Consider the following 15,451-nt stretch of genomic DNA (forward strand, 5'->3'; position numbering starts at 1 on the left):
AAGTTAAACCTATTAAAAATTGGAACAAATGCTACAAGAGAATTCAATGAATTGGGAACAGATACTTTATAATAAAAATTTCACATAAATGTTTTGAGACATAAAGTACATGATACACATAAAATATATTCAAACATCAATCAATAGTATATTGATGCTCTCCTTTGCGTGATACATCAACACATAACATACAAACATAATGATGCTAATAAATTTAATCATTATTTTGCAACTAAACATGCACCAATTAAAATTATCTAATATCTTTGGGTATATAAATTTAATAGCACACATAAGTCACACACAATTATATTTATTAATTATGAGAACAACTAATCAACCTTTGGATGATACATAAATGTCTTATAATAATAAATTTCAATATACCCATAAATAAATAATTATTTTATTTAGCATCCATTATTCTATGAGTAATTGAATTAAATTACCATTAATTTGAAATTAAAGAAATATAAAATTTGGTCACTTTGGTAACTAACTAATTCATCATACAATTAATTCCAAGTAAATAAAAAACTTTACTAGTCTCAATTTAAAGTCATTCATGAATTTCATAAAAGAAAATAAAATAAAACTTCATGCTTTAAAAATTGAGAACATTGGAATTCTACGTTAAAATACATGAAGGTAGCATGCGTAGTCACGAATTTCAAAATTTGATTAAAAGAAAAAAATCCATTCTTTCCAATTTGAAATACAAATTTCTACATTGAAATACATAAGGGTAAAGTGCCTAGTCATGAATTCCAAAATTTGATTAAAAGGAACAAAAAAATCAATTCTTTCCAATTTGAAATACAAATTCAGGCATTTAAAAAAAAAAGAAACTTTCTTTCAATCACTCAATTTCAAGAAAATAATTATTATGTGAATGTCGTTAGGCTATCGATAATGTGGGATTTAATATATTGATCATAATTCAAAATTAAGAATTTCATTCATGATCCAAACAAACAACATGCAACAGAAAATTAAATCGTAATTCCTAATTTATAAAATTAGGTTTCATATGAATTGGGATTTATATGTATATAATTGTCTCAAACATCATTTAATATGCCAACAACGACCTTGACAAAATTATTTCACTTCCGGTGGTACTCTTATTGAACATAATATTTATATCATATTTGTTTCTTTATCTATTTTTTTCCTTTTCACTTTTCATATTATTTTCCTACTTTCGGTGAGGAAAATATTCTTTTATTTTCATTGTTGCACAATTATCTCACTTCTGATGAGAAAATAATTCTTTTATTTTCATTGTTGCACAATTATCTCATTTCTTGTGAAAAAATATGCTTAAAATTTCTTCATTGACAATGTCTTCTAGATCATTGCAAAATCGTTACATATATAAATATATATGACATTCATGGAAAATTATACAATTTCATAATACATATCATTCATAGAGAATCATACAATTTCAAAAACCTTGCTTTGATACCACATGTAAGTTTTATGATTTTCTAATACATCAATTATAAAAAATTAAAAAGGATCTTTGAAATTCATGATACTCACGTAATAATAAGAAATAGTATGTACCTTTCTCCATAATTGAAATCTCCTTTAATCTTTAGAGTATTTTGATCTTCTTGAGAAGAGAACCAAGATTTCACTCCCTTTGACTTTTCTTTATATTCTTTTTATCTTCCGTGACAGCTAGGGTTTGAGAGAATATTTTTTGTTAGGGGTGTGGACCGTGTTTCACGTTAGTGGATATTTATAACCCCTAAAGATTGTTATTCCCATCAAATAACAATTATTCTTAAAATTGTTCCATTAAGCCCATTTATGATTTAGTCCCTAATTATTTAATTATTTATTTATTATTCCCTTTATACATCACATGTTTCTCACATGAGACATAATTATCTTATAATTAATGCTCACATATATGATGTAATATATTTAAAAAAATCAATTTTGATAAAATAAAATTTATAACTTGCATGTTTATCTTTTATGCTTTCTATTTATTATATACGTTGATTAAAAAAATCAAAATATGAAATATCAGAAGATTTATGTTCTCTTTAGAATTTTTATTACAAAATATATTTTAAAATAAATTATCACCTAAAAATTTATATAAGATATTAAAAACATGTTTATATCATAAATAAATTAAACTTGATTTTTTATAAAATTTAACATATTATTTTTATATTTTTATTAGTGTTAAATTATTATAAAGTGGGTCTTTGGGATTGTATTTCTAACCAAGCATTTAAAAAATATCTATAACAGATAAATAAGTCATACTTAGGATATGTATTTTTAAAGAAAGTTAGGTTCAAACCTACTAAATTATAATATAATCTAGTCTGACCTAGTTTATTTTCAACGTTAATTGTAATCGTAGATATAAAAACTTATAAAAATAAATATGATATATATTTATGCTTTTAAAAGTTATTTGTAAAATTTTTAATACTACAAATATACAAATAAGTATTGCCTCCACACTCTAAAGTTTTTGGATCCGTCACTGCTTTCAACCTACTGTGACCTAGTTTGACTAGGTAGGTTTGGCCTAAAAACGATGACTCTTGTTTGGTTGACCTAATTAGGACAATGCATTTTTTTTAATTTATTTTAGTAGTACGACGTTCATGGCTCTCCTCTATTTGTTCATCTCCTTCGTTCATCACTATCTCCATCACACGATTCTAGCTGCATTGCATAATACTTGTTGTCTCTCCTATCTTGCATTTGCACACTTCAGTGATGGCAGTGTGACCTTGTTGGTGTGATATTTTCATCATCTCCTCACCGTATTACGACACAACCTTCAACGTTTGTATTATTTATCATCTGTCCTCATTGTACAATAACGAATTATTCATCTACTCATCGCACGACAACGCGACCTTGCTTTAATGTGTGAGTCATTAACTACAGATTGCATAATGCTAGTTGGTTGGATTTGGGTGATGGTTGCCCTTTTACTACTTGTTTGTGCATAATTTTTAATTTTTTTAAATATTATTTATGATGTTATTTAGCTGCTCTGATTCTAATTTGATAAAAATATCTATAATTAAAAAAATTTAATGTCTTTATTTATGAAAATTTTATAATATATTTTTACTTGTTTGTAATATCTTTTTTGAGACATAAATTTTATATATTATCAATTATTTATAATTTTTAATATAAACCAAATCATATAAATTAATTAATAATTTAATAGTTCGACCACTTACTAATTAACTCGACCGAATCGCCTACTAAGTGGAGTCTCATAACATTACACCAAATTATACACTTTCACAGGATTAGTACATGGCTGTGTTTATGTGGACTTAATCCAGCCAAAATCATTGACGATAATGATAACTAGGGCCACTACTTGGAGGTGCCTAGATTTTTTTTATTCTTTCGGATCCAAAAACAATTGACGCTGGGCCTCGATATACGAGCTCCTAAAGTTTATCTACTTTATGTTAGCATTTAACTTTGTACATATTTTAATCATATATTGTTTTATTTTAAATATTTAATCGCTCATAATATTTTTATTTATCTTAAATTTATAACTTTTAATCTAATCTTATTTTATTTTCTGTTGATTTTGTAACGACCCACCATGATCTCTATACTTAGTGGAATTGCACTACTGCTAATGAAATTAAGAAAAATATTAAGTTGGATAACTCATATATACATGTACAAATAAAAAAATAAAATAATTAAGTTTCTGGTTATAAAATAAAACTTCATATATGTACAGTTATCCCAAAAAATAATATTCCCTAGTGCCGGTCAAGCACAGACAAAATCGCTATCCAAAATGATAACTCTAACACGAGGATCAAAACTCCCCATCTCGTAGCAGACACCTCAACTCTAAGCTAGCCCTGACCTGCTCCCATACCAAGTATGATCATCGCAGTTCCACCACATGGAAACAGAAGGGTAAGCTAGAGTTTAAAAATCAATCATGAAGCTAAACACTACACACTTCATCATATTAACAATCATGTAATAAATGTATCTCATGAAAGATATTAATGAATATCATCATCACAAACAACCATACAGCTCAACATGAAAACCCAACTCATTCATATAACTTAGAAACAACTTTAATACAACAACAACAATATACAACTTAATATTTAATGCGTCGTCACGCATGTACAACTAGGAGATCTCCAACAACTGAGGTTGAGCAGTCTAGGTGGCATAAACCCTACCGAATCAGCGTTTGACCTATCTCAACCAGGTCAAGTATAGAACAGCGTTAGGAACTTCAAAGAGAACCAGGTATAGACAACAATAGTCGATTGCTCAAGCATGCCACTTAGACTCGGAGGTCCAGTACTACTGTCAGGACAGAAGGGTTTGGGTATGAGCCTACCACGACCTTGGCTAGCATCACCAATCCACATGTGGAGTTAGCTCACCCATTGTCCTCCAAGTATCACGCACCCTCCAGTACCTAGTCAAAGACTACATCTCTAACTAGATACCTTACTCAAATCAGTCATTCAACCATGACATGGATCGACTATTTCCATGTCGCCCACACAGTACTAAGGGGTTCAACTTTAAAACAACTTTCAACTTATCACCTTAGTACTATATATCTCAACATAGGACATATATCTTCACCATATGTCCCCAACTTTTCAACTTTACAACAATAGAAACCATAACAACTTTACAACAATAAACATCTGGCCGCTTGTAATCGGTATAGCTTGGCCAAGCCCCTATACCGTGGTCTCTTTGTACACGTGTTCCTCGACTTTGCCCACACACGGGATCAACTAAGTCCTAGAGGAGAACAACACAATGTCCACTCCAAGGGACAACTTCCTAAGAAGGGTTTTTCAACAAATTGGGCTCTCAGAGCATCACAACTATCTCAATCCACACAATGGGATGAGCAACTTCGAAAACATCTCCCCTAGTCCTAGTGATCAACAACTCATCATCACAGCTTAATTAGCTTAACAACTTAACAACATACAACTTTTCAGCAATAGACATCTTAACAACTTTACAGCAATAGACATCTTAACAACAATAGACAACTTACAACAATACAACAATAGGCATTATATACCAGCTTGAAACTTCTTATTCAATCATACAACTATGCAACTTTAATAATTTTAACAACATGCAAACAACTTAATTAAACAACTATAGTCATTACAATATCAACTTAATGCAACTTAACAACTTTATAAACAATTTCAGCAATTACAACATATTTAAAATTCATCTATCATGTCAACTTACACATAAACAACATAAATCAACTTAAGCACCCAACAACTCAACTATTTCAACAAAAGAACAACATGCATAAAGCTTCCCTAGCTCTCCTGAAATTAAACAACCTACATTCTAGCTTCCCTCACCTGAAGATTGGCTCAAAATAGTCAATAACTGAGAAGAAGTAGAATTCCCTCCCGAAGCTCAACTCGGAACTTCAACCCTCCCAAAACAAGCTTCCTAATCTGAATTTCAAGAAAAGATAGAAGGCATTAGTGGTTTAGAGGAGAAAAGGAATCATACAGAGAAATTTGGGAGAGAAAGGAGCTCACAGACCCAGAGTCCTTCTCTCTAAAACTTCTCTCTAAAAATCTCATTTTTTCCTCAACCACCCAACCCCTATTTATAGAAGTTCAGGAGTGGCCAGAACGGCCTGTTCTCCATCCGAAACCAGAATGACCCGTTCTGGGATTCATCCAGAACGGCCTGTTCTCCATCTGGAACAGTCCGTACTCCCTCTGGAATGACCTGTACTCCCTTCGGAACGGCCCGTTTTGGGGTTTGGAACGGCCCGTTCTCCCTTCAGAACGGCCCGTTCTCCCTTCAGAACGACCCGTTCTCAACTACATTTTATATGTCAATTCAGTAATTTGGAACGGCCCGTTCCAGTTTAGGAACGGCCCGTTCTAAGATACTGAATCACCCATACTAGGCTTTTGGACCTTCTGAAATAACCTACTAGATTTTTAACTGTTTGTTCATTTTTTTTATTTCTTATTGGTATTCTGATTTTTTTTTGTTTTGTTTTTGTTACTTTACTATATCTTTGTCATTGTATATTTATTTTGGAAAATTAAATAAAATATATGTCAGTTGATTAATAAAATTGATCTTACACTAACAATATTAGGACATACGTATACGGTGGTGTGAAATTTAGATTCTATGCTTCTTTATTACCTCTCTGTTAAAAGAAAGTATAAACATTTTTTATATATTTTTCTACAATTAAGGATAATTTAAAAATTCATTTTCCTTTATTTTCTTCGTCTCCCGTTTGAATCAATTTCTCCCGAAGTATTTATTGGAAGAAAAATAAATAGAAAAATTGAAATAAACTTATTTATAAGATAAAATATGATTTTTTTGAGAAACATATAGGATAGGACTTCTATAAGGAATTTAATGATGATGCATTGAGAGTGTAAATCAGTTTTAGATAATCATGTAATTACAATTTATCATAAATATAAATTTGTTGACTTTTATAATAATTATTTTAAAATCATAAAAATTGTGATTTTTAATTAGTTATTTGTGTAAAACATTTTACAAGACAATACATGATCGATAAACTTTTCTATAAATTAACTTATGTTTAAATTAATGTTAATTTCATTTATTTTTTTTTATTCTCTAAAAATGTTGTTGGAGAAGTTAATCCAAACACTATATGAATGTTCATTTTTGACATTTGACTTATTATTATCTTTTTAGATGAATTAAACCATATTTAGGGTTGGTTTAATGGTGAGAAATTAGAATAATATACACAAAATTTTAAATTTGAATGTTAATATTTTCTTTGTAGTTTGGATGGATAAAAAAATTAAAATCTTTTTGATGAATTCTAATGTGTGGATCAACATTTCAGTAATCCATGGGTTGAAATAAGTTTTTTCTTGGTGGTGTATGTGTATGAACAGTTAAATTTATTAAATGAAGCTGAGGCAGACATGCTCCATGAAATGTGGTCTTCCAATCAAACTGTGGTCGCAAATATGGAAAATCTAGAGGCATATAAGCTGTATTGATAGTTACTTGAGAAAAATAAGTTAGAAAACACTTAATTTAATTCTCTAAAAATTATATGTCTATCTTGTTAGTTTTCTGCAAATTTTGATAAACTAATTAGTTATTTAAATATTTCTTTTTATCATATTTATAGTTTTCCAAATTTTTTGTCAACAAATTAATATACCAGCAATGCCTTTTGCCACTACTTTTCCATGGTGTAATTTTACATTGTTGTACGTTAATTTGGCGAATGACAAATTTTTTGAAGAGCTATGAAAGACTAATTTATAATATAAAATCGCACATCAATCTTCAGAATTTATAAATGTCAGTCATATTAAATCAATGTTCAGAAGTTAAAAATGTTAGTCATATTCATTAGTTACACCCAATTTTTTTTTAGTAAAATAGTCATTTATAACTATATTATCTTAAAAATATTATTCAGCATTTTTATAAATTAATATCAACCGTGTTAAATTTTCGTGGATAAAATTTGTGGACCTTCCTCTTTCCTAAAATGGAAAATGGTTGCTGTATAATCTATATTATTATATATATATAAAATATTTTTTTAAATAATCTTTTAAAATTTCACTTTTTATTAGATCTTATAAAATCTAACCCTCTTTAAATAATTATTTAATTAATTATTTCTTGTTCATTTTATTTTTAACTTAAGAACATTAAAAGACAAGAACAAGTGTCAAGAGTATTTCATTAATGGATAATTAGTAAATCACACAGATGAGTTTGAGATCACATTTTAATTCCAATAAGTGCAACAATCATAAAAAAAAATAAAAGTAAAAAATAAACCAAGTGTGAATCACGTACTTCCTTTCTCCATAAAGACCATTATTCATTACTACATCAACGTGCTTACCTGCTCCAATCCATCATTCATTTACTCCCCAACCTAGTTGTACACGATTGTTATTATCAAAAACAATATTATAAAACTGAGCCAAAGAAGACAAAAGAATGGGCATACGATCGACAACAATATTCTAAACAACTTTACATCTTGTCAAACCTGTGAGTTGCATTCAATATCAGTAATTCATTCATACATATCTAGTATCCCACTAGAGTAGTAGATTGAATCTTTCAATTAACACGAGTAATATATATAAGTGTTTTTTTTAAGTTTTTCGAACACAACTTTAGAATTGTGGATTTTTGATTCTTACAAAGTAAGGATTACCCCACTTTTATACATATATAAGATCTTTTAACATATTACGTTAAAGATCTAATATTTTAAAAGTAAAATTGATAAGAATAAATATTTACGAATAATTCAATAACAGTCTTATAGAATAAGTTTTGAGCATAATTAACTTATAAGATAATGAAAATATTATCATCAGTTTATTATATGTTTAGATTAGTTTGATAAATCTGTATTTTAAATCTTTTATACCTTTTCTTGGAAAGATAATCTAGAGTGGTTATAACTTTGTTACCACCAACCTGTATTTATATTGATCATTATTCATGAATCAGTGCAAGTTATTCATCATAAACTTATTAAAGGTTATGTTGTAAGTGAGATCTCTTAATACTAACTTACCTAATTTTTCAACACAAAAAAAGGGGGGAAAAAGCCTTAGATTTTATTTCCCTATGGCCTCAACTATTCATGTTGTAATAAGACACTTCACGCGCAATAGATTATGAACCAACAAACTTTGGATGACACATACTAGTTGCCTAGTGGGGTTCTCTCTTTTCATGGGTCCATGGGTGATGACTTATGAGCCTAATCCACAGACCCACATGGGTTTGCTTGCTTCATCTCAATCCATAAGTCTGCGACCAACCATACATAATAGCCATTTAAGTAGTTCTGTTATTGGACCAAAGTTGTGTTGTACATAACTAATTTCACGAGGATGCTATGACACTTTCAATTGTTAATAATTTGGTTGTTCAGATTACACATCGGCTAACTATATATGACAAAGCTAATTGCTCTTTATAATTATTTGGATACTTATTCTATTTTGGATTAGATTAATTTGGTATTTAGTTATCTCGAATTTTGTTTAATTCCACTACGAGCATCTTTAATAACAGCAACTTCAACGACAATTACACTTGATTAAAGATCAATTTAACTTTTACATAAAAGAGTAATAGTTGTTCCATATATAGTAATGATTGATCCATCTTTTAACTTTTGTTTTGATAGGTCTATCCATTTTAAATTGTATTCCTTTATAAAACTTTCATCCAAATATCATATAACACTATTTCTAAATCTAGAGATAACATCAATTATATATATAAGAGATATTATGTATCATTTTGCTCTAATTGAATTTTTAATTTAAACCCTCTCCTGATTTAAGCATTAAAGTGTTTTTGTATGTGTCTCTCCTATTACAAATGTTAGAATAGTTAAGATATCATCTTCCTTATTGGAGCATTTACAATATTCTGATAAAAATTATTGAATTACTTATAAAAGAGATATTGACGTCTCATTATAAAATAAATTTCAACAACTCATGATTCATGAAAGTTATATACACGGATTTCCTAATAGTAATAGTGTGTTTGGTAAATTATTACACATTCACTCTCACTCTCTCCATATAAGTAAGGAGAAGTAGCTTCTGTATCATTTTGGGTTTGTTGACGTGGTGTGACATGCTGTTCCAAACAGCTAAATATCAAACTCTATCTAAAATTTGCTCATGTGTAATTACAAATGTTTACTAATGTAAAACAAGTATTTGGGGTTGAATTAGATTACTTATTAATTTCAATATACAGTGGTTATAATAAATAATTTTGAAGTTATGTATTTTTTTTTTAATTTTACAGAAAATTAAAGACTTGTTTCATTTCTATTATTGAATTAAAAAGAAGAATATAAGATTGATATATTGGTGGAAAGTTGAGGTAAAATGTACGTAGCCTCAACTTTATTTCATGTTTTCGTTATTATAATTCTGAAAAATGAAAAAAAAAAAATATATAATTGCCACTACAAGAAATATTACATATAGTGACATACAAAAAGTGTCACTATAGGTATCATATATGTAAGTATATATGTCTATTTGACATATAGTTACACACAATTTTAGTGTTGATTTTGAATGAGATTTAACAACATATTACTATAGCCTATACCCACATTTTTTAATAATATACAAAATATGTTATAGTTATTTTGTGGGTAAAAATAATTTTTAGTGACATATATAGTGTCACTATAAGGTGTGTGTCATTATGTGACAAATTTCTTGTAGTGTATATAACTAAAAAAACTAGGACCACTCAAGATACGTAATAGCTACGTAGTATATCTAAATTATGAGCAACATGATTCACTTATCTCTTAACAAACTCAAATCGAAAGTTTAATTAGCCTGGTAATTAAAAAGAATTTGTCTGCAATGATTTATGATTTATGTTTATACTGAAGTTATGTTGAATGTGGAAATCAGTTTTATATAAATAAATAAAAAATAGCTTGAATATTATTCAAATTCTACATATGCTTAAATATATTAAAGTTTAGAACAACACTAGTATTAAAGTTTAAATATGCATAAATTGAATATATTATGTCTTCTTTTTGAATAATATTGCAATTCGCAACTTAGTACTTAGTAGTCTGAATTTGTTAGTGTCTAGTAGTTGTTATATAGGAGCCAATCGAAACCGCGTTCAAGGAATTGAAAAACATAATTCCTTTCAAAAACGTACCTTGAGCAGTGTTCCTTGTGTCGTTTGCGTCCAACAAAATGCAATAAAATCATATGCTTTTGTCTCATACGACTATACACTAATGATCAGCTTATCTTGCTTACACATTGACAAAATTTCTTCAAAGACAAAGCCTTTCTTAATCAAATAACATCTTGAAGTATTATTTATATTTTCTGATTCAGCAACACATTTTTAATGGATGTAATCAAATATGTTGAAAATATACTCATGCATGTTGTTTATTGAGAACTTGAATCACAAAAACACATACCCCTGGTTTAGGTTCTTTTATATTCATAAATTGTGAGGTTGACTTTGGGAATTGGGATATGGGGTACAGCTACTTGTTGACCGGAGAATCCAACTTTAACATGTGTTTTAGTCACCTTGAGAGGATAATATCTCAATCTTTATCATTATTATTATTATTATTTTTATTTTGGTAACTATAGTATTTTTTTAATTATATTATTCCTACAAAGTATTTATTGTTGGAAGTGGTACTTAATATCTGATGGAGACTTTGAACGTACATAAAATAATTTTTTTTTTATTTTTTTAATATAATGTATTCTATATTTAAGATTAGGATTCAAATATGGATAATTGGTTAAGAGTCAAAAGACTACTACCTATAAAGGGGTTTTCATGATCAAATTTTTAAAAAAATTTAAATCAAATTGAACTAATTTATTTTAGAAAAATAGATCAATTAATTTGTTATTTTTTTTTAAATGAATCGGTTTGGTATTTTAAAATTATAGATCATTTTTTTTTAAATTGGATTAATTTGATTCGATATAATTATTTATTTTATATATATTTATATATAGATTGATTTTTTTAAAAAAAATTAAAATAAATTGAACTAATTCATTTTATAAAAATGTATTGAATAATTAAATTGATTTAACAAAATATATCGATTCAAATTTTTTCTCAAAACAAAAAATATTTTTTAATATAAATTAATTTAATTATGAATCAATTAAGATTTTTTCCACGTCTTTATAACTCTAGTATGATATTAAATATCCTAGTATGATATTATTTATTATCAAAAATAATAATTAATTTCTGTTGAAAATCTTATACATACACAAAGTTGATATTTTTTTTCTAATATAAAATATTTTATACTAAAAGTTAAGATTAAAATCTCATGTACAACTGGATTAAGAGATTCAAATTATTATCATTGATGTGTGCCGATGACATAACAATGTTATAACATGCAATGCAATGGGGGATATGTACAATGTGAACATAAGAAGGTTCTTTGCTTGCTAAATTCCACTTCGGAAAAGAGAACTAACGCCCACCGGCAATGTCACACAAACATTTAGACTTTTTCAAAGTTCTATGATTATAACATTGACTCAGATGGGAGTTTTGTGGAATTTGAGCTGGCATGCATAGTGGGGACCTACCTTACTATTCAACTATTGTTACAGTATAACATGTTAATGGTTTATCCTTGTCTTATAAATTCAAAATATTTTATTTTAAGAGTAAGATTTTTATTCAAATAAATTACATCTGATATTTTTTTTTAAAAAAAGTTTTGTGGGATTATATATGCACTTTTTTTTAATGTTTAATTACGTCAACTTCCTTTATAGGAGATACGATGAAATGTATTTTTTTAATCAATTAAAAATTTAATGAGTATAAAAACATGATATTCACTAGTGTAAAAAGGGGCTACTACGTCTCCTCATTTACGTCGGAAACTGGAACAGCCGACGTTGTAAAAATGCGGTGGCAGTTCCGTAAATATAGAGGGGAAATTTACGTCGGACATATGGGGGTCCGACGTAAATTAGACAATTTACGTCGGACTATTTTGTAGCCAACGTAGATTGGCTAATTTACGTCGGACCCCCCTTGTCCGAGTTAATTTCTCCATACAACTCACGATTCCAGAGCTCGTTGGGTTAGTGGTTAGGGTTTCCGGCCTCCTTCTTACTACTTCTCCCTTCGTCCCTCTCTTTACTTCTACGCTTTCCTTCTACGCTTCCCTTCTACGCTTCTTCTTGCTACCACGATTCCAGTATGTGAAGGGTTCTTTCATATTTCCTTCTTCTTGCTTCCCTTCGTCTCTCTGCCTTCTAATTTTTTAGACTTACTTTTTTTGTTTTCATTACTTTTTGTGCCTTGATAGTTGATCTAGATGCTACGTCTTCAAGAGGTATGGTTTTTATTACGTCTTCTCATTTTTCTGTTTGTGATTTTAGATGCTGGAAATAAGGAGGAGGAAAAGCGAGAAGAAAGCCAAGTCTGGGTTCCAGAACGGGCTGTTCTGCTTGGAGAACGGCCCGTTCTCCGTGCAGAACGGGCTGTTCTTGTTGGAGAACGGCCCGTTCTCCTTGCAGAACGGGTCGTTCTCCAAGCAGAACAACCCATTCTGCACGGAGAACGGGCCGTTCTCCAAGCAGAACGGCCCGTTCTGCCTGCAGTCGTTTTTCTTTTCTTTTAAATTTTTTGCAACTTTTTACGTCGGACCTTGTAATCTCCGACGTAAATTTACGTCAGTTTTCGCGCCCCGACGTAAATTTACGTCTCCCGCTTCTACGTCACATCTTTTTCCGACGTAAAACCCCCTAAAATGACCGACGTGATATGTATAATCTGTACTAGTGATTGCGTGTAATTTCACAGAATTTATAAGGTGTCATTATAATTTTTAATTTTTAATTAAGATCAATTATTATACTATCTAGAAATTATGTAGTTCTAACCAATCTTAACACGATAGATTTTTTTTTTAAATTAAAAAATATAGTTATATATCATGTGAACATTAGTTGGATATGTTATAGACTATCTAATAAAATATTCTCAATTTGCACATTTTTAATATTTGTTTTGGTGCATTTTTCATACATGTGACAATTTTTTTATTAACTATTTTAAATTATTCTTTTAGTTTTTATTATAAATATTTTTTATGTTTCCTAAATATAAAAATATATATTTGGTCCCTATAATTTTAAAAAAAAAATCTATTTAATTTTAGTCTTTCTGTCCAAGCATTGTTAACAAATTTGTCACTCAAAATTTACTTATTAGTATTCTTATTAATGAAAATATCACACTAAATTCTATTATTAATGTACAATTGACTTAATTTATTCATGTCAATGATTGTATAAGTAGTCTTATGAACTAAATCAAGTCTTTTTAGAAAGTAAAATAATACTTGTATTGTACAATAATTTAGTGGTCCAAGAATTTTAAGTAGTGAGACAATATTTATATATTTTAGGTATACATTATATGTGATAAAAAAATGTTTTTATATAACTAAAATTAAAAAAATATTTTTAATGTTTTGGTCTGAAATTATTTTATATTATAATTAAAATTCATAATGAGTAAATTTGTTTTAATTTATAAATTAAAATTTTGAAATTATAATCAATAATTTTTAACGTTTGATATAAAATTATTTTTAGCTAGTATTTTAGTTTGTACAATGCATAAGTTAAATATTTATTATATGTAACTAAAATTTATAATAAATTATGTATAAAAATAAATATTATGTTTGAATATATAAATCATATTTAAAATTTGTATAAATAAATATTTTTCAATGTATAAATTATACTTTAAATTTTTTATAAATAGGTTTATATTGTTGCACAATATTATTTTTATTTATTGATAATTTATTTAAAAATATTAAATTTAATTCAAAAGTAATTATGATAATAAAAATTGAATTAGATAAAAAAAATGTAACTTTTTTTTAAAAAAAATCAGAAAAGTCTCTAAAAAAGCTCTTCTACAAAATAGAGGTTCATATTTAATATATAGAGGTTTATTATTGATAACTTTTAAAATATTAAATTCAATTAAAAATAAAAATAAAACATAGTATATCAAAAGATTAGACAATTTAAAAAAAAATTATTCACATAACAACAAGAAAAAACTATAATTTGGCATAATTATAAAAAATATTTACAAAAAATAATATGTAAAGTTTATATTCAAAGAAAAGATAAATAATATTAAAATATTTAATTGAAATAGTTAAAATAGATAAATAATATATGTTAAAATAGCATTTGACTATCAATAACTATGCCTTGTAAACACATATTAGTCATTGATTGTCAATTTTAAAACATTGTGAATATCATATCTATAAAAAAATAATAAAAACAAAATAAATTAGTGGAAAAATATTTATAATATACATTAAATTATTTATTTTTATCACATTTCAAATCATTAAAGTAATTTGTAATTATAAATATATTATATTTTATTTACAAATGAAAAAAAAAATTAGTGCAAACAATTGGCCCACTCATATATAAGTGAATAATCTGTCCCTCCAATAATTAATAAAATATATATATATATATATATATATATATATATTTTGTTTAGCACATAATTTATTATATTTATTAAAAATAAAGAAATTATATACCTATTTATAAAGGAGATATATTAATTTATAATATTTTTTGTCATCACTATTTTTTTTAGAATGATTTTACTCTAAGATATTTGAATGATGAAAATATATAATATAAAAAATTAACCATCCATGGAACTACTCAAATTAGTTAACCACCTCTAATTATTCAAATCCTCAATTTTTAACCACCTTCATTATTTAACTTTAGTTTATATTTTATTTTAAATT

The sequence above is a fragment of the Cajanus cajan genome, chromosome 10 (assembly GCF_000230855.2).
Source record: "Cajanus cajan strain Asha chromosome 10, NIPB_CcT2T_4, whole genome shotgun sequence".
NCBI classification, from domain to species: domain Eukaryota; kingdom Viridiplantae; phylum Streptophyta; class Magnoliopsida; order Fabales; family Fabaceae; genus Cajanus; species Cajanus cajan.